This window comes from Coffea arabica, chromosome 4c (genome assembly GCF_036785885.1).
Source record: "Coffea arabica cultivar ET-39 chromosome 4c, Coffea Arabica ET-39 HiFi, whole genome shotgun sequence".
Taxonomy (NCBI): Eukaryota; Viridiplantae; Streptophyta; class Magnoliopsida; order Gentianales; family Rubiaceae; genus Coffea; species Coffea arabica.
The window spans coordinates 44268640-44292370 of NC_092316.1; the positions used below are offsets into that span (position 1 = coordinate 44268640).

Genomic DNA, 23731 nt, shown 5'->3' on the forward strand with positions numbered 1-23731 from the left:
AGATTTGCCATAAGATGTTTGCTGTAAGTTGGATTCTGCCCACACCTTGGGTCTCTTTTGCTGCCTGCAACACCGCTTCCCACCATCTCCACAGGTTGCCTTGAAGTTTAGCTAGCCCTTCCCACCGAACAGGTGCAATCTTCCATATTACTTGCGCTGTTGGGCAGTTGAAAAAGATATGTTCAATGGTTTCCATGTCCTCCCCACAGCAGTGACAAATCTTGTTCCCTATGCCAAACCTTTTGTAGAGAGCTTCCTTAGTAGCCAATCCGTTTTGTAGACATCTCCATAAGAAATGTTTCAATTTCAGCTTAATGTTTAGGCTCCGCAAAGTTTTCCAAACTGTATGCTTTCTTATCTCCCAACTGGTTTCCGAATCAGGTGCTAGCCTTTGATTTGTTTTTTCCTTTTCCTCCTTAGCAATCACATATCCAGTCTTCACAGTGTAGATTCCAGACTTGCTGAGGTTCCAGAATAATCTATCTTTCCTGTCATACAAACTAAGTGGAATATTAGTAATCTGGTTCACTACATCTACATGAAACCAATGTTGCAAAAGACCAATGTTCCACTTCCCTCCCTCTATAAGCTCATTAACAAACTCTAGTTGACATTCTACTGGTCTAGCTGTGTGAACTCTTCCATCCACCAACCCAGGTATCCATCTATCATGCCAAATCCTCACTGACCTCCCATCCCCCACCCTTTTCCATAACCCCTTTTGAAGCAATTCCCCCCCTTGTGCATACTTTTCCAGCACCATGAAGCATTGTTAGGGGTTTGCTGTCCTAACCAATCCTCCTCCTTCATATACCTGGCCTTCAAGACTTTGCTTACTAACAAATTTGGATTGATCACAATTCTCCAAATTTGTTTTGCAAGCATAGCCAAATTGGAGGCTTCCAGGTCTCTAAAACCCATACCCCCTTTCCCTTTCACCTCAGAAAGCTTACTCCATCTAACCCAGTGCACTTTATTCTCCTATTCCCCACCACCCCACCAGAACCTCGTAATCTTTGCACTAACAGTCTTACACAGACCCTTGGGTAATTTAAAGCAGGACATAATATATGTTGGCATGGCCATGATGACCGCTTTGATCAAAACTTCCTTACCCCCTTGACTAAGCAATTTTTGTTTCCAGGACATAATTTACTTATAACTTTAGAAATTGAAAGCCTTTTTTTGCTGGTTTGCCTTTCTTTCCAACTGGTTCCTTTGAAAGAATGGAAGAAGATGGGGATGTGGCTACTACATTCACTATGGCAAGAATTGTGTCCAACATTCTTATTCCAAGGGGTGATCCAACAAGTTTAGTCATCTATGGCATACATACTCTACAGGTAAACTTTAGTTATATTTTATCTGCTACATTGGATGCACTAGATGCATTCTCCATGATTGATTTTTTAAATTGTTCTTATGGTTGGGTTTTAGCATGACAACTACAATTGTTTTATCTAATATGAACAAGTTTGCCGAAAACATTTTGTGCCCACTATTTGTGGCCCTTTAGCAATTACACGTACTTATTTTTATGCACTTGTTTGCTATCTATATAGACTTCAACTTTATGAATTGGGTTGGAGGTTTTGAAAAATGCTTTTTTCATGTAAACGCCTATATGTCATAATGAGAAAAATATGTTCTACCAGTTTTCTGGAAACCATTTTCAATAATATCTAAGCTACTTTCTTAGTTAGAAATAAGAAGGGTTAACTACATTTGCACCCCTTGTGGTTTGGCTATACTACCATTACATCCCTTGAATTTTGAAAAACTGCTTATGAAACCCTTTGACTAAGCAGTCAATAACCAAAAACACCTTGATGTTAAAAAAATTATGTTTGTTAGCACATTTTGCAATTGATAGGATACAAATTGCCTTATGTGGTGCCAACTCGTATTTCATCATCCACATTTACCCTTTTGCTTTAGTGGAAATAACATAACATTCAAATTTGAATTATTAAAAAGATAAGATAAAACAGCCTGAATGATTATCCACGATAAATGCAACTTCAAAAATAAATTAACGAGATAAATCTAGTCAATTATTGAAGTAGCTTTATATGTAATTTTATCAATACAAGAATTTGACTTTGTCTTTTAATATGTATTAAAAATAAAACTTTGAATGTTTATGAATTTAGCCTTCTTTTTTCTTTCTTTGATGTCAAATAGATACTTCCATTCATTAAACCAAAGTGCACACAAGATTACAAAAGTCTAGTACACTTAGTTTGGTCATTGGTCAGCTTACTCTCATCCTTAGTCATCAACTTTAAGAAACATAATGTTCAAAAAAAAGACATTATGTTAATAGATGTCTTATAAATATAGGACACCATAAAGTCTACTAGAATCATGCTGCCAATTATATATGAGTTTCACAACATACACACGAAACTAAATCATATACTCAAAGAGCCTGAGTCCAAGTATATAAATTTATTTCCAACTTTTCAAGTTCTATTAGTATATTTAAAAATTGAGTTTTGTAATGTTCTATCCATGTTATTGAATGCAAAAAGAATTCCTAATGTTAACTTGTTGAGATGCAGAATAACAACCCAATAGCATTCAAAAGTAAAGCCACAACCACATTGATAAAATCTGCTTCGTATGTAAATCAATGTAGGAACTAAATTTCAAGTATCAAATCCAAAATTAAACACCTTACATAGATGAACTTATTATGACAGATTAGAAGTTCACGGACTGAAAGACTTAAAAAGATTGTTCATCACATTATTCAAAATCAAGAGCAACTAGGGCTGCAACTCAATCGAGTAACTTGACTCAACCTCGCGAGTAGCTCGGTCAGCTGCTCGACTCAAGCTTGACTTGAGCTCGAGCTACTTGATTGAGTGTGCGAGTCAAGCTCGAGTAGGGATATTACGTACTTAAGAGCTCGTTGAGCTCTATTGAGTACTCGCTATAATATTTAATTAATATTTTAAAAATAACTAAATTATTCCTTCAATTGGAAATTCTTTAACGAGCTCAAGTACTCGAACTTGATATTGAACTTGAGTATTGACTTGATCTCCAACAAGTCGAGTTCGAGCCCACAATATATTGTTTCGAATCGAGCTCGAGCGTAGTATAACTAACTCACTCAAACTCAACTAGTGCATCTAGGCATTGAGCTCAAGCTCGAGTATAGGGATACTCGAGTTCAACTTGGCTCGATATCACTCTTAAGAGCAACAACTTGACCAAAAAAAATACATAAAGAAATTTTACTAAATTTTCAAGGATTCCATGTTTGCCACATGGAACCCCATCTATGTTTTCTTGTCCTTTACCACTTGAATCACTCTGATTTTGAGAAAGTTGCGAAATTGTTATAGCTCTAGTTGAGGCTAAAGCTCTTACAGATGTAATCAGGCTGCCAATTATAACATTTGGAGATGCACCACTTGTTGATGCATCTCTATGCCACCAATGCATAAAGGAGTACATGCAAGTATTTTATGAGCTATAGTTAAACCTAACAACTTTTCAACTCTTGAAGAGCCAAACATTTGTTTCAATGTTAATACACCTTGATCAATAACTTTTCTCTTTCGATGTTGATACACCTTGATTAATAACTTTCCTCTCCCCTGAATATAAAAAATCTTTATTTAAAACAAATAGAAGAATATGCAACAAATTAGAATTAAATTCTTGTAAAAACTATAAAGCAATCACAATAACACCTTTTTAACTCTGGTCCCCAATGAATTGCTGTTAGAGATATTAACACCTAGATGTGCAACATTTGCCAAAGTTGAAGAATTTGCTAGATTTGCACATTGCATTCCTCAATTAGTAGCAATATTGTTATGCACTTATTCTTACATGCAAAAGAGTACATATTAGTAATTTTTTAAAGATAATTATAGAATCTCTTTCAAAAGCTTACATTACCTAGTTAGCTGAACTGCTCTTTCTTTTGCCCCTTGTATCAGACCTTTTCTAAAAGTTCTTTTATTGTGTCCAAAATATTTACAATTATCACATTTGATAGTGTTAGATCTTTTTGATTGTGCGTTTGGAGGTTTTTCATCTTGCTTCCTCTTCTTCAGCCTTTTTTGGCCTACCAATCTTCCTTCTAAGAGGTGGTGGTAGCATGTTTTGAGTTTGCACCTCTAACTCATGCCATAAGTTAGAATCGGGAATATGATGAATAATTTTATTAATGCTTTTAGGTAAGCATCCTTTAAGTAAGTAGGGTGACAGTAATATTCTAATTTCTTCCTCTTATTTATAAGTACAACTGCTGCATGCTTGCATAGAATGCCAGTAATATCCCACATCCTACACTCATATGTTCTTTCTTGAATATGCACTATATAGTCTACCGAGTTATCTATCACTTGAAATTCACAATCATGTGCCAATAGCATAGTACACTTTTTAGATGCTTCTTCAGCCTTTTTCAATTTTGCTACAACAGTAGGCACAATATTTCCTGGCATCAGACAACCTTTTTCGTATCTCTTATGCAACCTACTCTTTACTCTAACTCTAAGACCATTTAGAATTGTTAAGATAGGCTTCATTCTTAGGTCCCTCTAACTATTGATTAAAGGATTAAGCAATGTTATTGATGATGTGGTCACTTGTTACTGGACCTTGAAATACATGTCTGGCCCAATGGGCCTAAGGAATGTTGTCTAACCATTAATATGTAGTTGGATTGAACTCATTTGTCCTAATCATTGCAGCTATAAAACTTAACTTGATATAGCTTTTACCAACTTGTGGAAAAAGGTTTCTCAGTTGAAGACCAAAAATTTAAGTCTAAAGTTATCGTAGATATGCCTAACAACATTTTTTGTACACAACATGTGGCACCAAATTATTGACAACTTCAATAAGGCCTTAGGTACATAACAAATAGTTGCTGTTAGATATAATAATCATAACAATCAAATATCCAGATCTATAAGGCATCGTTCATACATTTTGTTTGTCTATCATGAAATTCCATGGCTTATCGGCACCAAATTCTTCAAAAAAAATTCATCAAGCAAATACAAGAAAAATTCTCAACTCTCTCTACATTCACTTTTAACTATAGTGTACACAATTGGAAAAGACCACTATTACCATCCAATGAAATAGCAGATAACAAAACTCCTCCATATGGCCCTTTAAGATGACAACTATCAAACCTGATGAAGGGGGCACAATCGTTTAGAAAACCATTTTTTAATGCATTGCACCAACAGATATTCTCTTTATTGAAGAAGTAACACAAAAAGATAGTTTCATATAATGGATCTTAACAAAGTTTTCTAGATTTGTCTTCATAAAATTATGTGCATAAGTAGGGAGTTTCTTATATGAGTCACCATTGTCCCCGTCAATCATCTGACGAGCGTTTTGTTTTGCCCTAAAGAGTTTCATATCAATAGGATTATTCCAACTTTTAATAGCACATCTTTAAAGTGAGCAGATTTCATCTCTCGATTAACTCTTAGGATGAGAATGAGTTTTTTAGCCATCCATTGATCTGAAACTTTGATTTTGTCATTCATGACACATGTATGATCTGGAGTACAAGTCTTAATTTAAAATGTTACACCATCAGGTAAAGGGAAAATATGAACTCTCCAAGGACATCCCTCAACTTCACAGTGAACAGCCACTCTAGTTCTCTCATTTTTTTTCTTGCTAGTTTGAATCCCTCTTAGATTACATAGTCATATGATACTTTGCTAAAGTCATCCACATTCGTAAATAACATACCTTTCATCAAGTTAAAATTTTCATCATCAGTAGGCTTAAACTCATCACCATTTAAGCATTTAGATAAGGGATCAATCTTAAAATTTGAATCAGATGAATCTAAAATGTAGGAATCATTATTCGATTGATACCCATAGTCAAAACTATCACTGTTTTCCTCATTTGTAACTACTTTATCCAATTACAATCATCCAATAAAAGAATTCATCATTATCAGTAAAAAATACACCTCATCATTTGTTTCGACATCATCAGGTCCATTAAACTTCATCCATGTACTATTAACACCAATATTGTGCTTTAAGTTAGCACTTTTATTCAGATATTCATTAAAAACTTCATTCATAATCAAGTAAGAAGTTGCAACCTTATTTCACTCATTTTGTTTTCTATTCGTAATACTATTATCATTTAATCCATTTCTATTTTCATTCAGATCATGACCAACATTTATGTTTCCATCACCATTCACATTCAGATTATGAAGATCAGCATTTATATTACCATCACTATTCATGACATCAACATGCAATTAATTATTCCAATTGTATTATGATACTTAAACATTTCCAACACTTGCATATCATCAACAACTTCCATTCTAACATTTATACCTAAAACCTCATAATTGAGTGTTATAATGATATTAAAATTTTCAGACATAGAGTTTAATGCCACTTCACCAGTATTAGATGACAAATCGAAATAACAATACCTATTTCAGTCAATGTTGAGAATCTTATTTATTTTTTCCAAATGGTGCACTTGTATGTTGATACGAACCCCGTCAAAGATGAAACCCATATTTCACAAGTTCTGGACCTAGATGATTTTTCAAAATTTGAGTAGCGGAGAGAACCCTGGACCCCTTTAATTTCCGAGTTATGATCTCACAATCAATGAATTAGCGAATTTGATTTTGATAGAATGCACCACCATCATGTACGTTTCTTGATTGGTAAAGCCAATGAACACTACAGCCTAACTCTACATATTCAAAAGAAACTTGTAACAAGTTTTAAGAGAAAAACTCTCAATTTTTTTATCAAAAAGAAAATCAACTCCTCCTAAACGTTTACAAGACAAGGCTATTTATAGATTAAAACTCTAAATTCTAAACTAACATAGAATGATTTAAGTAAAAACAATCCTAACTTGACTAGAAAACCAATCGATCTTATTGAGCAACAAAGCTGACCGTTAATTTTAACTACTAAGAAACAAATGAAAATAAATATTTAAATTCTTTAATAGCACTGATCAATAACAAGGAAATAAATGACTCCAATGACCAACTTTGTCTTCAAATTTTATCCGGCGATTTTTCCTTTACTTCCTTCCATTTCAATAGTTTGAGTATGATGATGTTGTCGCATGAGCAATCTGTGATACCCCGACTTTTAGGATATTACGGTTTCTATATTTTATTTTTTATTTTAAAACATTGTTTTGTTTTAAAGATCAGAAACCCTAAATTCTAATCAAAAGGAAAAAAAACCCTAGTTTACTTGTGACTACCCGGTTTTCCTAAATCCCTTATATTTTAATCGAAACCATAATTGTAATCAATGGAATTGTAAAATCCCTCATATTTTTCTTAAAATTCCTTTTATTTAGCATTTATTCCTTTCTAATAGCTTTACTACTCATTCACACTCTCAGTAATTACAATCCACCATAGAATCAAGGGTTTTCCCTTTAGATTCTTCATTCGGGTAAATTAGGGCTTTTTGCGTATTTTGACCGTGTGCTCACTCGGTGAGATGTGTGCACTAAATTTGGTGATTAAGAGTGAGTTTTAGATAATATTAAGTGTGTGATTAGAAGTGATAATAATAAGTTAGTGAATTATAAGTTAAAACACTAGTATACGCGATTGAAGGAAAATCGGCTCGAACCGACGGGTACCGTTTGTTATCGGGTAAACACACCACTTAACCCATACTTTATTACCTTAATCTTCTCATTTTATTTCAGCTAATTAACCCTCAAAATATCTCATACATCAGCCACAATATTTGACCAAGAAAACAAGAGAAAAGAAAAAAAAATTGAGATGGATTTTGGTGGTGACAAGTGGAGGCTATCCAAGCACCTTTGACCCAAACCAAGACCAGGTCTTATAACCTTTCTTAGCCTCCAATCTTCTCTATTTTTCCAGCTGAAAACCGTGAGCTTGAGGGAGAGAGAGAGCAAGAGAAAGAACTCCATGTCATCTTGAGTTTGATCCATTTGAGTGAGAAAGCAACATTCTAAACCGCTTAAATCCTTCTTTAAGCACTTGGAAAGCTTGGTGTACAAAAGGATTACAAGAAGAGGTGGTGGATAACTCTTATAAGCATCTTTGAGAGGCATATGGGCTGATCATCACATTTATTTTCCTTAGTCTTGTCTAAGTTGAGTAGTAACTTGTAATCTTGCTTGTGATGCTTAATTCATGTGATTTTGGATGATTGTAGTGATGAATTTTAAGTTAGGGTTTGAATGGTTCACTTGAAATTTCTATTGTTTGGATGGTATATGGTATATGTAAGTTGTATAAGAGGTTGTGGTAGTGATTGAAGCAAGAAATGAAGAGATTTCCCTTTGAAACCCCAAATTCCAGATTTCAGTTTTTCACCTCCCCTGTTCTGACTGGTTTTGTTTGACTAGGTTAGAGGCCGAATTAGGCTTAGTACAAAACATGAAAGTTGTATAGAATGATGTGTTATAGTTTTCTGCAAAATTTCAGCTCAATCAGAGTACTGTATCATATGAAAAGACAAAAATACCCCTGACGGCCATTGGTAGAACGTTATGGACAATTTTGACGTTTCACCAATCTGATTGTGTCTTTTCACCCTGATCCATACTGAACTAGCATTTGGCCAGAACACAGAAGTTGTAGTGATATATCTTAGCTTTCCAATGCCCCTAAAAACGCCTCAATCGAACTTTGATAGCCTGAGTTATTATCGTTTATGCATAGTGCGGTTAACTAGCCCGAATGTGAGATTCTGGTTCTATAATTTGAAATTTTGACCTAGATACACTACGAATTGGATTGAGTGGTCTTCATCAAAGTTGTAGGTATTTATCTTAGCTTCGAAACGGTATAACTTACACCCCAATCCGATAAGTGTATCTCCAGTTGTGTCTGTTCCGCTAAGCGACATCAAATCTGTCTTTTGATTTATCACTGAAACTTCATTTCCGGACATTTTTCTAGTTTGATTTTGTACTTGTATGACTTTGAACCTATTGAATGGCTATTGAAATGAGAGTATTTTGTGTGTGACTTTGGAACTGATTGAGGAAAAGAATGAAACCATAAAGGGCTGAAAAATAGGTAAATACAAAGGGCGTGCTGCCCAAATTTATGCTCGAAAATTAGATAGATATACTTGCGACTCGAGTAAGGCTTGAGAGTGAAAACCACTTGAACCATCTAGGATATTTACGTCTTCATTTATCGAGGTATATAAGTTAGAATTTGGCCGAACTTGTATCATTTTCTCGTTCTTTCAACTCCAGTGAGAGTTCTAAAGTTTTCATCGTTTCCTTACCGAAACTAAACGAGCGAGCTTAAATTTTTCGGGATTTGATAAGTATCTTGAATACTACTTAAACGAGTTGCATTTATTTGATTTTCTTGAAGCGAAAATCCTATGTCTCGAACTCTAGAGAATTTTACACTCAGAAATGATATTTTATCGCAGATTTGGACTCCAACCAAGGAGCTGGACCTGAACGTGACTTTTGAGAGGCACTAGACCTTTGGTGAGTGCTTCCAAATATCTGATTGAACTGGATACTTGTTTTCCATACTTGACCAATGTGATTTAATGATATGTAATTTGTTTGATCGGGCAAGAGTGTACTTTATCGCACTTACCCTAATATGATATATACTTGTTTATTGTTGCAATTGACGTGATATACTTGTACTTGAGTTATAAGTGCAGAGCGGCAGTATGTACCACACTCAATTCGAGTGGGAGGTGCCTCTCATTCCCGTCTCCGTACTTTTATTTTGATTCAGCCGATTGGAGATGTTATCTCATCGACAATCTTGGGAACCCAAGCCCCACTAGCTAGTTAATCGAGTAGAGCCGGCAAGTGCTTGGTCGATTAGATAACGAATCATGGGTAGTTAGTGATGTCGAGTGGAGTGTTATCTCCTCAACTAGTCGGTATACTCGAGTATTACCATCAATATTTATTGAGGATTTTGGGCCCAGTAGGGGGTGTGAATGGTGGACGGAGAGTAGTGTAAGTGGTGCTTTACTGGATTGGTTACTTACTTGAAGGTTGACGGAGTGTCAACTATTACTTGATCAAGCTCTGGTGATGCAATGGGAATTTGGCTCCTGAGAGCCCTCCGTATCCTTATACTTTAGAATAATTATTGTTTCTTCTGAAAAACTTTTACACTCGCTCACTTTGGGATTTGCTACTTGAAGTATTTGGTTCACTTTTATGAATTTTTGATACTCATTAATTTGCTACGGTGATATTCGTAGTTTTAAAAATGGTCAATTTGTTATTTGGAACCTCATTGGGCTTTTACCTCATTCCACGCCATTTGTTTTCCTTACAGGGGGTACGACCGAGGCGTGAGACGTGTACAGACTAGCGCAGTCTAGTTGTTTTGAATTTTGAATTTGTACTCACGCTAGTACCCGACTAAGGTTGATTGTACTCGATTGTACTCAATTTTAAGACTAGGATTGATTGTACTCGATTTGTCAACACCTTGAAGTATTTTGGTGTGTAGAAGCTTTGTATCTGGATTTGAGCAACAATATATATATGAAGTTGAAGTGGATATGTTATGCATTTTTCTATGGACGTACGTTATTTTTCTTGAACTATGAGTGAGTGAGTTCTGGCGAGAGATAGGCAGGCGGTCCGCCGAACCCTTTGGTTCACCTTAGGGAAGGTGGGGCCGTCACACAATCCAACTTGAACTTGACGCGAACAAGAGAAATAACCTTTGAATTTGGACTTGAACCTTGGATTGCATTATTCCTCTCCTCTTGATGAAGATTTGTTCTCAAATCTACACAATTTAAGCACAAGACAAAAATGTTAGGGTAGACTAGACATGTAGGTGAGCAAAGTAATGTGCGATCCGTTCCTTTTATTCCACAATTAGAATCAATTGCACCTCGGTCAGCTTTAATAATTCCAGGTGCTAACCTAGTTATGTAAAAATCAATTCCAAATGCTGCATATTCAGCCCCAAGTTCTCGCGCTTTAGTGGCCCTTTGACCTTGTAAAAATCCAGCACACATACTAGGCGACAAAAAGTTAAGAATGTTAGTAGAAAACAAGTCTCTCCTTTCACTTTTGGCTTTTGTAATACACTCTTATTTTCCTCGACTTTTACCTCTAAGGTCGTGCACAATAATGCCTGTTTCCTCTCATTTTTACCGACCTTACTCACTTGCTTTTTCTTTCTATCTAACCGAAATTCATGTTATAAACTTTTTTGATCCTCATGAACTTGTTTCGGTGATAGTGGTGCAAGTGTAAATTTCCTATTATTGTGTACAAAAGAGTATTTGTTGGTAGCTTTCTCAAAGGTGATACGCCTATCATATTGCCATGGTGTTTCAAGAATGATGTGACTCACGTGCAGTGGAACAATGTTACAGAGAATTTCATCTTCATATTTTTCAATTTTAAATGGAACCTGTATAGAGATCTGCAATTCACCATAATTATTGAGTCATTGAAACTTGTAAGGATGTGGATGGTTAGTAATAGGAAATTCTATCTTCTCCACCATGGGTGCACTAGCTATGTTTGCATAACTTTCTGGATCAATCACCAAACTATACACTCTGTTCTTCACTTGACAAGGTGGGTAAAAGATGTTTTCAGGTTGTGCATCATCCTTGTGAATTTGGACAGTTAAGGCACGTCTCACCACCAACCCTAATCCTAAAGGCGTATTAGTAGGCATCTCTTCAACCTCTTCTTCCTCTTCCATCAAAGGTGGCATGTTTTTGTATTCATCTTCATCATCAGTTACCACCTCACCATTGCCTAGGATCAACATAGCTCATTGGTTAGGGCATTAGGATTGGATGTGACCATACCCTTGGCATTTGAAACATTTAGTGTTCCGATTCTGCGTTTTAGAGACTTCAATTGATGGTGTACATCCTCCCTTATTTGCTTCAATTTTCGAACTAGCTTTAGGTTGATCAATCCATGACTTTGCTTGAGGAGTGGAATTCAAAGATTTCTCTCCCTCTTCAAAGAGTGGTTTTGTCCTTCAATTTGAGAAGGGTGTAGTAGAAGAAAAACGTGTATTACCTCTCCTCTTGAGCCTCTGCTCTACCTTGATTGATTTATCCACTATTTCACTCATCTCGAGGTAATGTTGTAACTCAACAATCTTCGAGATTTCTGGCTTCAAGCCATTGAGAAAACAAGTCATAATAGTTTCAACATCTTCATGTATATCAGCCCTTATCATAAGCATCTCCATCTCCCTATTGTAGTCTTTGACACTCTTATTCCCTTGAGTGAGAGCTTGCAACCTTTGATATAGATCCCAATGATAGTAATTGGATACAAACTTCTTTTTCATTAAACTTCTTAATTCATTCCAAGTTTCAATGGGATGCTCACGATTCCTTCTCTGACTGGCACGCAATTGGTCCCACCATGTCATAGCATAATCCATAAATTTCATAGTGGCAAACTTTACTTTTGGTCCTCGGTGTATTTGTGACAATCAAAGATCATCTCAATCTTGACTTCCCACTATAATAAGTTTCAGGATCAGTTTTTCCTTAAAAAGGTGGAATTTTGAATTTAATTCCCTTGATAAGATCATCGCCTTGCCACTTATTGTGCCGCTCCGTCCGTGGATGCCTCACGTACTTCTCATCATTCTAACCCGCGGATTCCTCCACAAGTATCTTCCTCTAGCTAGATTTGGGCTATTTCGGAGTGGATCATGATTTGTAGAGCTCTTCATGAATTGGTTCCAATGCTTGACTCAACATCTTGCTAAACTTGTCCTCCAACATCTCGGTGAGAAGTTTGATGTCAAAAGAATTGGAAGCCCCTTCAACACTACTATTGGATTTCCTTCCACCTCCATTAGTCATTGTTACTAGACATGCAAAATGGTTAGTAATAATTGAAGAAAAAGTTCCTCACTCACTCCCTTACGTATATACTCTCAACTCTTGTGTTTCACTCAAGTTGAACTCTCTAATAAACTCACCAAGTCGCTCTCAAGGCCTGTGATCGCCAATGTTTTCAGAATCGGATCGGACCGATCAGTTCAACCAATCGGACCGCGAACCGGACATGTCATCGGTTCAGTCTAGTGCTAAAATCGGAGATTAATGAAAAACCATTAGAAACTAGATGAACCAGACAAACCATGAAAAATCGTTCGGACCATAAACTGGCTGTTTTGAAAATTTTCAAATATTGTCAAAAATAATTTCAAGAATGTAGCTGCAAAGATTCGAACCCCAATCCTTAGGACTACAACAAGGATTTCTTACCATTAAACTAGAGCCAGAGAACAAGCTTGTTTTGTGTAGAAATCTACTTAACTTATTAAGTGAAAAACTAAAAATCAGATTCAAAAAAAGAAACCCTAACACTAAGACACATCAGACTCTTATTTCTTTGTTTTGCTTCACTTCGTCATCGACTCATCCTCCTCTGTTCTATTTTCTTTTCCCTCTTATTCTTTTAGCATTTCAGCTATAAATTGATCTAGTTTGAACTATTTTTGCATGATTTCTTCGGCTCAGTTGCAGAGTTGCAGTTCGTGTAATGCGCAGGTAAAATTTGAAGGAAATCTAAAGAAGCACTAATCTAGTAATCTAGTTTCTCTTTTTTAAAATTTTATTTTTTAACATGGTTCGTCCTTTTTTTTGTCTATTTTTGTTTATAGATAAAGATAACAGAAAGCCAGACAATCATCATTGACTGAGGTTTTTTTGTTGCCTTTGCCATTGACCAATCCAGTGAACGTCTTCAAGGTATGAGTTTCTAGTCTAGGACAGATAGCTTTGGGAGGTTTATTGGTTAGGTGAAAGACTAAAATACTTAACAGGGCAGTTTCATTTTGAATTTAGCAACTTGATTTGAATTTAGCAAAATAAAATGTAATAAAGACACATCTATTATGGGCAGTTTCATTTTATAACTGTTATTGTTTTCTTCCATTAGTTTTTTTAAAAAAAAAATTTTAGTTTGTATCCTTTTTGCTTTGTTGGGGGAATACAAGTAAAAGGTAGGTGGGATTTTTTTTAACTAATGCAAACAATCCAACTTATTTTTTTTTTGCTGATGTTCAAGAGAAATTTAAATAAATAAATGAATAAGATACAGAGAAATAGTAAGAAATGCTCCCAGAAATGTTGTCGCAAATAGAAAGAAAGACAAAATAAAAATAGAAAAAATATAAATTGAATATGGTATTGGACATAGGAGGAGTTTATTATATATTGTACAGATGGATAGCTGGCAGAGGCAGACTATCTAATGACTAATGGTAGACATCATGAATTAAATGTAAGTAAATGTACTAGCACGTCAGAGTACTAGTTTGTAGGAGCAAATTTCATTCTTTTAGGGAAAAAAATAAAGGAGCAAATATTTCATAGACCGATTGTGCTCTATTTCATGTCCAATTTTCATTGAGTTTCTTTAGTACATTATTTATAGGAAAAGTAGAAAGAAAACAAGGAAAATTTTGAGGACTATCTTGACTATGTTTATTTTCGAAATAGCCTTGACAATTCATGCAATTCCTTCTTTAGGTAGAGATTGCCATAATAAAATATATTCTATTTTACTTTCTTATCTTGTGTTGCCTATAATACATGGCTGTCACTTTATTTTGTTAATTGCTTAATTGACCTTACCAAAGGATGCATGAGTTTGATAGATACTTAGTTGAATTAGATATCTTAATTTTTTTACAAATGAAAAAAGCAAATGCTAACAGTTGAGCTATTGATGTGACTAATTGATCTTCTTATATTACTGAAAATTTGTTAATTTTATTTTCTTATTGGGACACTATATTTTACAAATGAACTAATTATGTCTAAATTAACTATGTGAAGGATAATGGATACCGCTACTGGTAGTAATTCACAATCTTCAACCGCTGGAGCTGTTAATAGTGGAGAATCAGCAAGTCAAAATCATAGACAAAAGTCCGATATAGCAACAAATTATTGTTCGGAAGGTGTCAATAAGTAAGAAAGAAGAACTTTGACATGTGAGTATTGTTTTAAAGTAATTGCTGGCGGTGGCATTCATCGAATGAAACAGCATTTGGCAGGAGAACAGGGCAGCATTGTTCCATGTTTAAGGATTGACCCGGCAATTAGACATGCTATTTTAGCATCTATGAAGAAGAAAGAGCAATAATCTAAAGAAAAGAAGGGTGATTTTGGGGTGGAAAATCCATTCAGCATGGCGATAAAGTTCAGGAAATTCCTTCTCCTTCAGCAAATGAGATAGGTGCGTCTAGTAAAGAAAAGAGAAAGGTCAGTGCTTCAACAGGTATACGTGCTGTTTTAAAAGGTGGGCGTGATACTTCTAAACCAACCATCCAAGTTTGTTTGCAAAGTGAGGAAAAATGAGAAAATATGGGCATGACTATTGCTCTTTGGTTTTGTGATGCTTGCATTCCTATAAATGCTATTAACTCTCCATTTTTTCAAAAAGCTATTGATCAAATAACATCAATGAGTCATGGTTACAAATGTCCATCCTATCATTCTTTGAGAGTTAACTTGTTGCGAAATGTCAAGAGAGATGTAAAATTAGTTGTTGATTCTTTTAGAAGTACTTGGGCGGAAACTGGTTGCACTATAATGGGTGATGGATGAAAAGACACTAGGCAAAGACCATTGATTAATTTTTTGGTTTGTTGTCCTAAAGGTATTTCTTTCATTAAATCTATGGATGCATTTGATATTGTAACAAGTGCAGAAAATTTATGCAATTTATTTGCTGAAATTGTTAAGATGGTTGGTTTAAACAATGTGGTGCATTTAGTTACTGTCTTTGTTAAGTGAAAGATATCTTAACATTTGTTGGTCATCATGTGTTGAACACTGCATCAATTTGATTTTGAAAGACATTGATGAAATGAATGATGTAAAAGCTAGTGTCTGTTACTTCAACAATGATCATTTTTATCTACAATCATAAGTTCACTTTGAATTGGTTAAGAAAGACTGTAGGGTGGAAAGAAATTATTTATCCAGGTGAAACTTGATTTACAACTACCTTTATTGTATAAAAAGTTTGCATGATCATAAGGATAGTTTGCAATCTTTGATTACTAGTGGGGATTACAAAAAATTTCTAAGAATAGAGAAAGGAAAAGAGGTGAAGCAAATTTTTTTGGGTGAAAGATTTTAGAATAACTATTTGATTATGGTAAGAATAATGGGCCCTATCATTTGTTTATTGCGTATTTGTGACACTAATGAAACGCCTTCATTGGGTTATGTTTATGAAGGCATGTTTAGAGCAATAAATGGCATCAAAAAATTGTTTAGAAATAAAGAGAGATTGTATAAGCCTTAAATTGACATCATCAATGATAGGTGGGATAGAATGTTGAGAAAAAGTCTACATGCTACTGCTTATTATTTGAATTCTACTTTTCAATATGAGAGTGCCACATTTTGTACACATCCAGAGATTATAAATGATTTACTTGATTACATTGAAACAAAAATGGATTAGTGTAACCCTAAAAAATTATCACAAGAGGTTGGAATGTATCGAGAAAGGCAAGGGAGTTTTGAGCGCACACTTGCTATTCTTACTATCAAATCTAATTGGCCAGGTTATTTATATTTTTTTGATATCTAAAAATTGTGGATTTATTCTTTATTTTGGTCTAATATTTTAATATGATTATGACAAAAAATTGGTGGAAGTTATATGGTTGTGATGCTCCGAATTTGCAAAATCTTGCAATTAGAATTTTAAATCAAACGGCTTCTTCTTCTGGGTGTGAACGTAATTGAATCATTTTTGAACGCATTCACACTAAAAAAAGAAATAGGTTGGAGCACCAAAAACTTAATGATCTTGTTTATGTGCACTACAATTTGCGTTTGCAACATAGGTATAATTGATTTTTTTACTTTATTTTTCAAGGTAATATTAGATTTATAACTAATGTATTTTATTGTAAGTTTCATCGCCGAAAGAGATCTTATGATCTCATTGATTATGAATCTATTGATAAAATAGAATTTCGGGTCATAGAAGAAGAACAAGATGGTGATATTAATTATAATGAATTGGAGGAAGAACTTGAAGAACTTCTTAAGGATGATTCTCAACTAGTTGAAGGTTGGTTTTTAAATTAACTTGTAATACGAGATGCTAAAAGTGCACTTTTTAGTTTGAATTTTCTTATAAATATGGATAAATCCTTAATTGTTGTTTTATTTATTTATTTAGATGATGAAAGTGAAGTTGGGGAAGATAATGATATTGACTTGGAAGTATTTTAGCGTAGGCACCTTTTGGATGGTGATGAAGATAATAATTGGTAATATAACATGTTAATTAGTGATGTTTAGTAGCAATTAATTCTTTTTGTATTTGGTTGTATCTTTGTTTTTTAAATATTCTTACCTTTCTTTTTTGAGTTTGAGCATTTAGGTTTATATTTTTGTAACAAACTTTTAATTTTTTCATGATGAATTGATGAAGTTGTGAAGGTGGTACTATTACCTTGTGACACCGATGATGGAAGTTTGTTATTCAAATTGTTTGCCTTGAATATGAGTTGGACGCTTTTATGGACTTTTTTTAGGATTGTGAATGAATGTTAACATTTGTTTTTATTTATTTTTGTATTTTTGTTTGTGATAATTGGTGAACATTAGGACTATATCTATTCATGTTTGTAATGAATTTATGAAAACTTGCGGTGAATTATGATATTTTGGTTACGTTTATTATTCCATTTCATGTATAAATTTTAAGAATTTTATTATTATCTCAACTTAAATTTAGTTTCAAATTTTATTGGTGAATGCATTTTAGGGACTTAAGTTATCAATAACTATGTTGGATTGTGCATCAGTCGTCAAGTTCAAGTGTCAAGTGATGACCTGTGAGTGCTCAGTATTGAAGTTGCACCATGGGTGTAAAAAAAAAAAAAAATCAATGAACCGGTAAATCGATTGGTCAGACCACGAACCGGCCTCTTCTCCGGTTTGCTGGCTGGTCCGAGTTTAAAAACATTAGTGATCACTCCCCTTGAAGAGGAAGAGTTTAATCCAAGTGTTGCAATCAACTTACCAAAAAGGGAAAAATCCACTTTTCGTCCTTAAATTTTGAGATAGGGACACATTTTGTTTTCAAACTTTTAGACGCACCACATTTAGTACAAAAATTAATTATTTTGGGCCACATTTAGTCCAAAAATGGTAAAATATTCAATTTGGATAGGAAAGGCTGACATGACTGTTGATTTTGATTGAGAAATTATTTTTACTTAATGGCCACGTGCCAAACACGTGACTTTCTCCCTTCAAATTAATCAATTTACTGTTTTTGAACTAAATGTGGCAAAAATTAATTAATTCATGTACTAAATATGAAGCGTCTAAAAGTTTAGGGGCAAAATGTGTCCCTAACTCAAAGTTTTGGGACGAAAAGTGGATTTTCCCCTTACCAAAAAGAAGTCACACAAGTGTGGTAAATGATTAGGTGGTTGAATGGGCACAAAATTGATTCAAATGGGCTCAACTTGACACTTAAATAAAGCAAAAAAATAAGTAAAACCAGATTGGACAGAATGCTTGTGAGCATCCGAATTTTTTATTTTACTTTCTTTTATTTATCTTTCTGGCTTATTTAATTTATTATTTATTCGTTTGCTCAAATTAAGTTATTTTATCCATTTTAATTACAATTACATTGTACATTATTCTGAATTATATTTTAGCACATTTGTTTTAAAAGTTAAATTTTCTGCGGCTCAACTAGTGAGAATTAGTGAATACATGTTTTTCGAGGCAAAATTCGGTCCGAGAGTGCAGTGGTCTTGGAAAATTAAGGATGATCAATAGTAGACTAAGAAAAGTTAATTGAGGGATTAGAGGTGAGTGGGTTGAATTAAACTCAATTAGGAGCACTAATAGCCCACTTTTCATTAGTTGACTTTTTGCATCAAATCAACTTTATGTCATTTCTTTCTTGTCATTCCATCATTTCACCAACAACCCACACAAACCCTTTCTTCCCCTTCCCTCTTGGCCGGCCACCCTTCACCTATTTCTTACCAAAATTTTCAGCTTCCTTTTCTTCCATTTTGCTCCTAAAAACACACTCCAATCTTGCACCTTTTCTTGGTTCATCACTCAAGTTTGAAGGGAGATTTGAAGGAGGAAAGAACCTTGGGTGTTTAGAACTTAAACTCTAGTGGCTTGGTCTTCATCTCTTGGAAGTAAGGTAACACTCCAAAGCTCTCATTTCTTTCCTCCAACTTATGGTTAGTTTAGTTAGTTCTAACTAGTTAAACATTGGGTTATTGATGGGTTCATTGAACCTTGACACTAGGTAGATGTCTTGAGGTAGCTTCTTAGGTAGTGGTCTTGAGGAATTGCTTGTTTGGTTGCTGTTTTTGTGAATGAAATCTTGGTTTTTGTAGTGAGAGTTGAAAAGAAAAGTTGAAGAGAGAAAGGAGCGTTTTGTCCGAAATTTCTACTGGTTATTTCCCTCATGTTAACTTCGAATTTTGTGGTTATTTGATGCCAAAATACTTGTTATATATTGGTGTTTATGTATGTAAATTAACTCTTTAAAAGCATTTCATTTAGTTGAGTGAAAGTTGGGTTAAAGTAAGGAAGAAATCTGGAAAATTGCTAACCAGGTTACCAAACTAGTGTTTACGTTTCAGCCCATAACTTGTCGTTCAGGAGCCAAAATCAAGTGCCGTTTGTGACATATGAAACTAGACTCCGAGAGTTTTCCAACGGTATAAATGCACTTTCTAGTTCATTTTCTATGAGCCGTAGTGAACCGGCAAAGTTGACTGATTTTTCACACTGTGTTCATCCGAGAAACAAGTGTAGCTGCAGTTTGAATCTCGTTTTCACTTATCTTGCAAAATGAATTTTAAGATGGTTCCTTCTAGTGAATTTTAGCATTTTGAATCTATTTTCCAATGCCATAGACCATGTTAAATTTTGATTTGTGAAGCTTTAGTTATGACCTGATTTATACACTTTGGCAAGTGCTCCAAAACTAGAATTTCCGTGAAACAGGTTCTAAAAATCAGCTTTCCTAAATCTATTATATCTTGGAGTAGGAAGGTCCAAATTGAGTTCCATTTGTTGGTTTGAAACTATACTAGGAGTTCTTTCAATGATATAAATTTCAAGGGCTGATTCTATTTCTATGAATTTTGTCAAATTTTCAAAATTTACTGAAAATGCAAGACTGTTTTGCTCTGTTCTTGCTGGAATAGTGAGTTGGAACTAAAATTTGAATGATTTCGAATTTGAATCTAAGAAAAGTGTCTTCTAGAAAATTTTTTTTATTGAATCTAGTTTCCAATTTTTAGACTTAAAAAAGTCGAGTTATGATTTTTCCAAGTGGTGTCGCACAAAACTGGAATTTTCAAACAAAATGCTCATTTAAGAACTTTTAACTTTCCTTTGAGATTGTTAGTTCATTTTAAGTTTTATTTCATGGTTGGATACAAGGTCTCTTTGAACATTAGACCTTCATTTGAATCTTGGTTTCCAAAGGATTAAAGCTCTCTTGATGCGTTTCTTGGTTGTCTAACTTTCCTTGTTAATTGCATCTCATTTCATACTTGAGAAATGGATTTCAACCCTTAGTCTTATGCCCTTGATTTTCATGAGATTGAACTCTAAAAATGGAGCATTTTAACTAAAGTAATTCTTGGAGAATTTCACTAGTTTTAAACTCAAAACTTGGAACCTTTAGCTTTGACATATACTATAGAAATGAGTGGAGTTTTGATGCATTTTAACTCCATTAGTTTAGAAAATGTGAACCCTTCTTATATTCTAAAGCTTGAGCGTAAGACTAGAAGTTTTGAGAGATGACAACTATCAACCCTTTTCTCGATTTTCGTGCCCAAAGTAAATATGGTACTTTCTTTTGGAACTAAGAGTTCTTTGCAAGACTTGACTCGAAAATGACTTTTGAGTTTCCTTTGAGTATTATTTCAATGATTTAGCGAGAAAAGCTCTTTTAACTTGACTCGGACTTGTGACCTTGAAAGTGGGTAGCAAGAAAATATTTTTCTTATTAGCCTTGGTCGAGTACCTAGATAATTGTGATTGTGCATGTTTCAGGTTGTTACGAGGACGCCGAGGAGCTTATCTGATCTCTCACTTTGATCTTGTTTTGCTCTTGGCTCTTAGTGAGTGTCAAGTGCATGTTCAATGTTCCTATGATTGAAATAATATTTGTACAAGTGCTATATGATACGTGAATTTGTTGAGGCGAGAGTGTACTTTACCGCTCTTGTCCTCTCTCTCTTGATTGAATGATACTTGTTAAATGAATGTATATGACTTACACTTGTACTCGAACATGTTTTTACTCGTGAGCACTGAGCGGCAGCATGTACCACACTCTATTCGGGTGGGAGGTGCCTCTTGTGACGCCCCGAAAGAATGAGTGCGAGAACCCGAAAATTTTCTAAGTTTCTAGGGTTTATTTTATTGATCGCCCGCCTTTTTGACAATTTCTTTATTAGAAAATTTTTTCAGATATTTTATTGAGTAAATATAGTTTTTAGATGATTTTTCTAGTATCGGTTAGTTTTTGAGAAATTAAGAGCATATACCGGACGTGGGACCCGCTAGTGCGGAAAGTTCGGAAAAATTCGACCAATTAGGTTAAGTTTGGGATACTGTGATTATTTTACAAGGTGCTAAAAGATAATTAGATGTTACTTAGATGGATTATTATTGGAGAGACAAAAAGATAAGATTAAAACCCTAAAGGACCATTTGTCACAAAACCATTGGACCTTGACTTTTGACCAAGACTTTTCTAACTTTACTAAAACCAACTTGGACCCAATTTCTCTCCATTTTAGCTTGTCTTGGATGAAATTTTGAGAGAAAAAGAGAGAGAAAATCCATCATCTTGCACTTCAATTTCTTGTCCAAATCTTGAGTTCCAACCGATTAAATTGCAAATCACTCCATAAAACTTGCTAACTAAGGAAGATTGAAGCTCTTGGTGGAGTTGTTTTGGAAGAAAAATCCCTAAGTCATCACCTTTCTTGATATTTGAAGGTATCATGTCTAGCCATCATTCCTTTGTTCTTGATTATGTTAAATTAATGACTTGTGATAGCTAAAGAGATGTTTTAGTGGAAAATTTCTGGCTTGAATGCAAAAATTTCCAGTTAGGGTTTCATTTCCCCAATTCTGCTCGGCACTGTAGCACCTAGTTAGAGGCCGAATTGGCCTTAGCACAAAACAGGAAAGTTGTATAGAATGATGTTTTCTAGTTGCCTGTAAATTTTCAGCCCAATCCAAGCTGGGTAGCCTGAGATAAGATGGAAATACCCAGACTGGTCTAGGTAGGAGTTTAGTGAACAGGGTTGTCTTTTCACCCAATCGGATCGTGACTTTTCACCATGATCCTTACAGAATTAGATTTTAGCCAAAACTTGAAAGTTTTAGCCAAGGGCATAAACTAGTTTCCTACAAAATTTCAGGTTGATCCGACCACTGTAGCATGTGAAATTACCGAAATACCATTGACTGTCCATGAAACCTGTTTCGCGCCCAGATTTCTGTTTTCGTGTAGTTTTCCATTTTTGACCATGCAAATGCATGATTTAGCCTTGGGTTAAAATATGAAAGTTGTAGATAATGATATTTTAGAGATGCCTGCAATATTTCAGGTCAATCGAAGCAACGTACCTTGTGAAAAGACTGAATTACCCATGTTGCCCTGTTTCTACCCGAATTTGATAATTGCGTCTATAATTGGTTATTTTGGTTGGGAATACTTCGGAATTGGTTGTTGAGGTCTTCTGATGAATTGTAGCCGTGTATCTTAGCTTTCGGATGGCTTTGGAATCACTTGATTTGGACTTAGGGAGCCTGACTTATGATGTTTGAACCAGAATGCGGTTTGTGAACCTGTTTTTTTGCGGTTTTGGTGTAGTATCTTGCATTCTTGACCTAGTTACACTCGAAACTGGACTGAGTAGCCTTCTTCAACATTGTAGTCCTATCTCTTAGCTTCGAAACGGTGTATCTTACATCTCCATCCGATAATCGTAGTGCCAGTGGTGTCGAAACCGCAAACTGATGTCAAAACTGTTTTTATGGTTTAGAACTTAACTTTCATTTTCGGACTCTTCCCTAGCTTGAATTGTACTTGTACTACTTGGAGCTTATTGAACGGCTATTGAATGAATTTATTTGTGTGACTTTGGGACTGGTTGAGGAAATAATGAAGCCTTGACGGCTCGAAAAGTAAGCAAATTTAGTGGAAGTGATGTCCGAACTTTGAAAGGACTTGATTGCATTGAGTTTGTGATCTAAGACTTGGATTTGAGCAAGGCAATGATATATGATGGTTGGTTCCTGAGCCGTGGAGGTGAGTGACCTCAAACTATTTCCAAAGTTACTTTTGAACTGTTTTCTTGCATTATTTACTCGATTGCATATCATGCGTGCTTGCATGTGAGTGTTTCTTGTTTGCTATATTTTCTTGACTTCATGACTTGTATTATCGTTTGATAATGTGTTAAGTGCTTTCAATGATTTCCAAAACGAGTTTTCTAGGCGAGTATGTACTTTATCGCACTCGACCTCGATAAATGTGAAATTTTCAAAGATGGAACGATTGAAATGTTACTTGTGCATGAATGTAAGCCTTTTAGCTGAACTGGCCACTGCCCCTTGTTACCGATCGACTCGAGCCAGAAGCAGACTCGGTCGGGTGATATGGTGACTTGGGT

General features: G+C 34.9%; 1 pseudogene; it reads left to right on the forward strand.

Annotated features, from left to right (window-relative positions):
• The first annotated feature begins 1070 nt into the window (after nucleotides 1–1070).
• The window catches only part of LOC113739195 (ribose-phosphate pyrophosphokinase 4-like), a 28304-nt pseudogene continuing 5643 nt past the window's right edge, over nucleotides 1071–23731 (forward strand).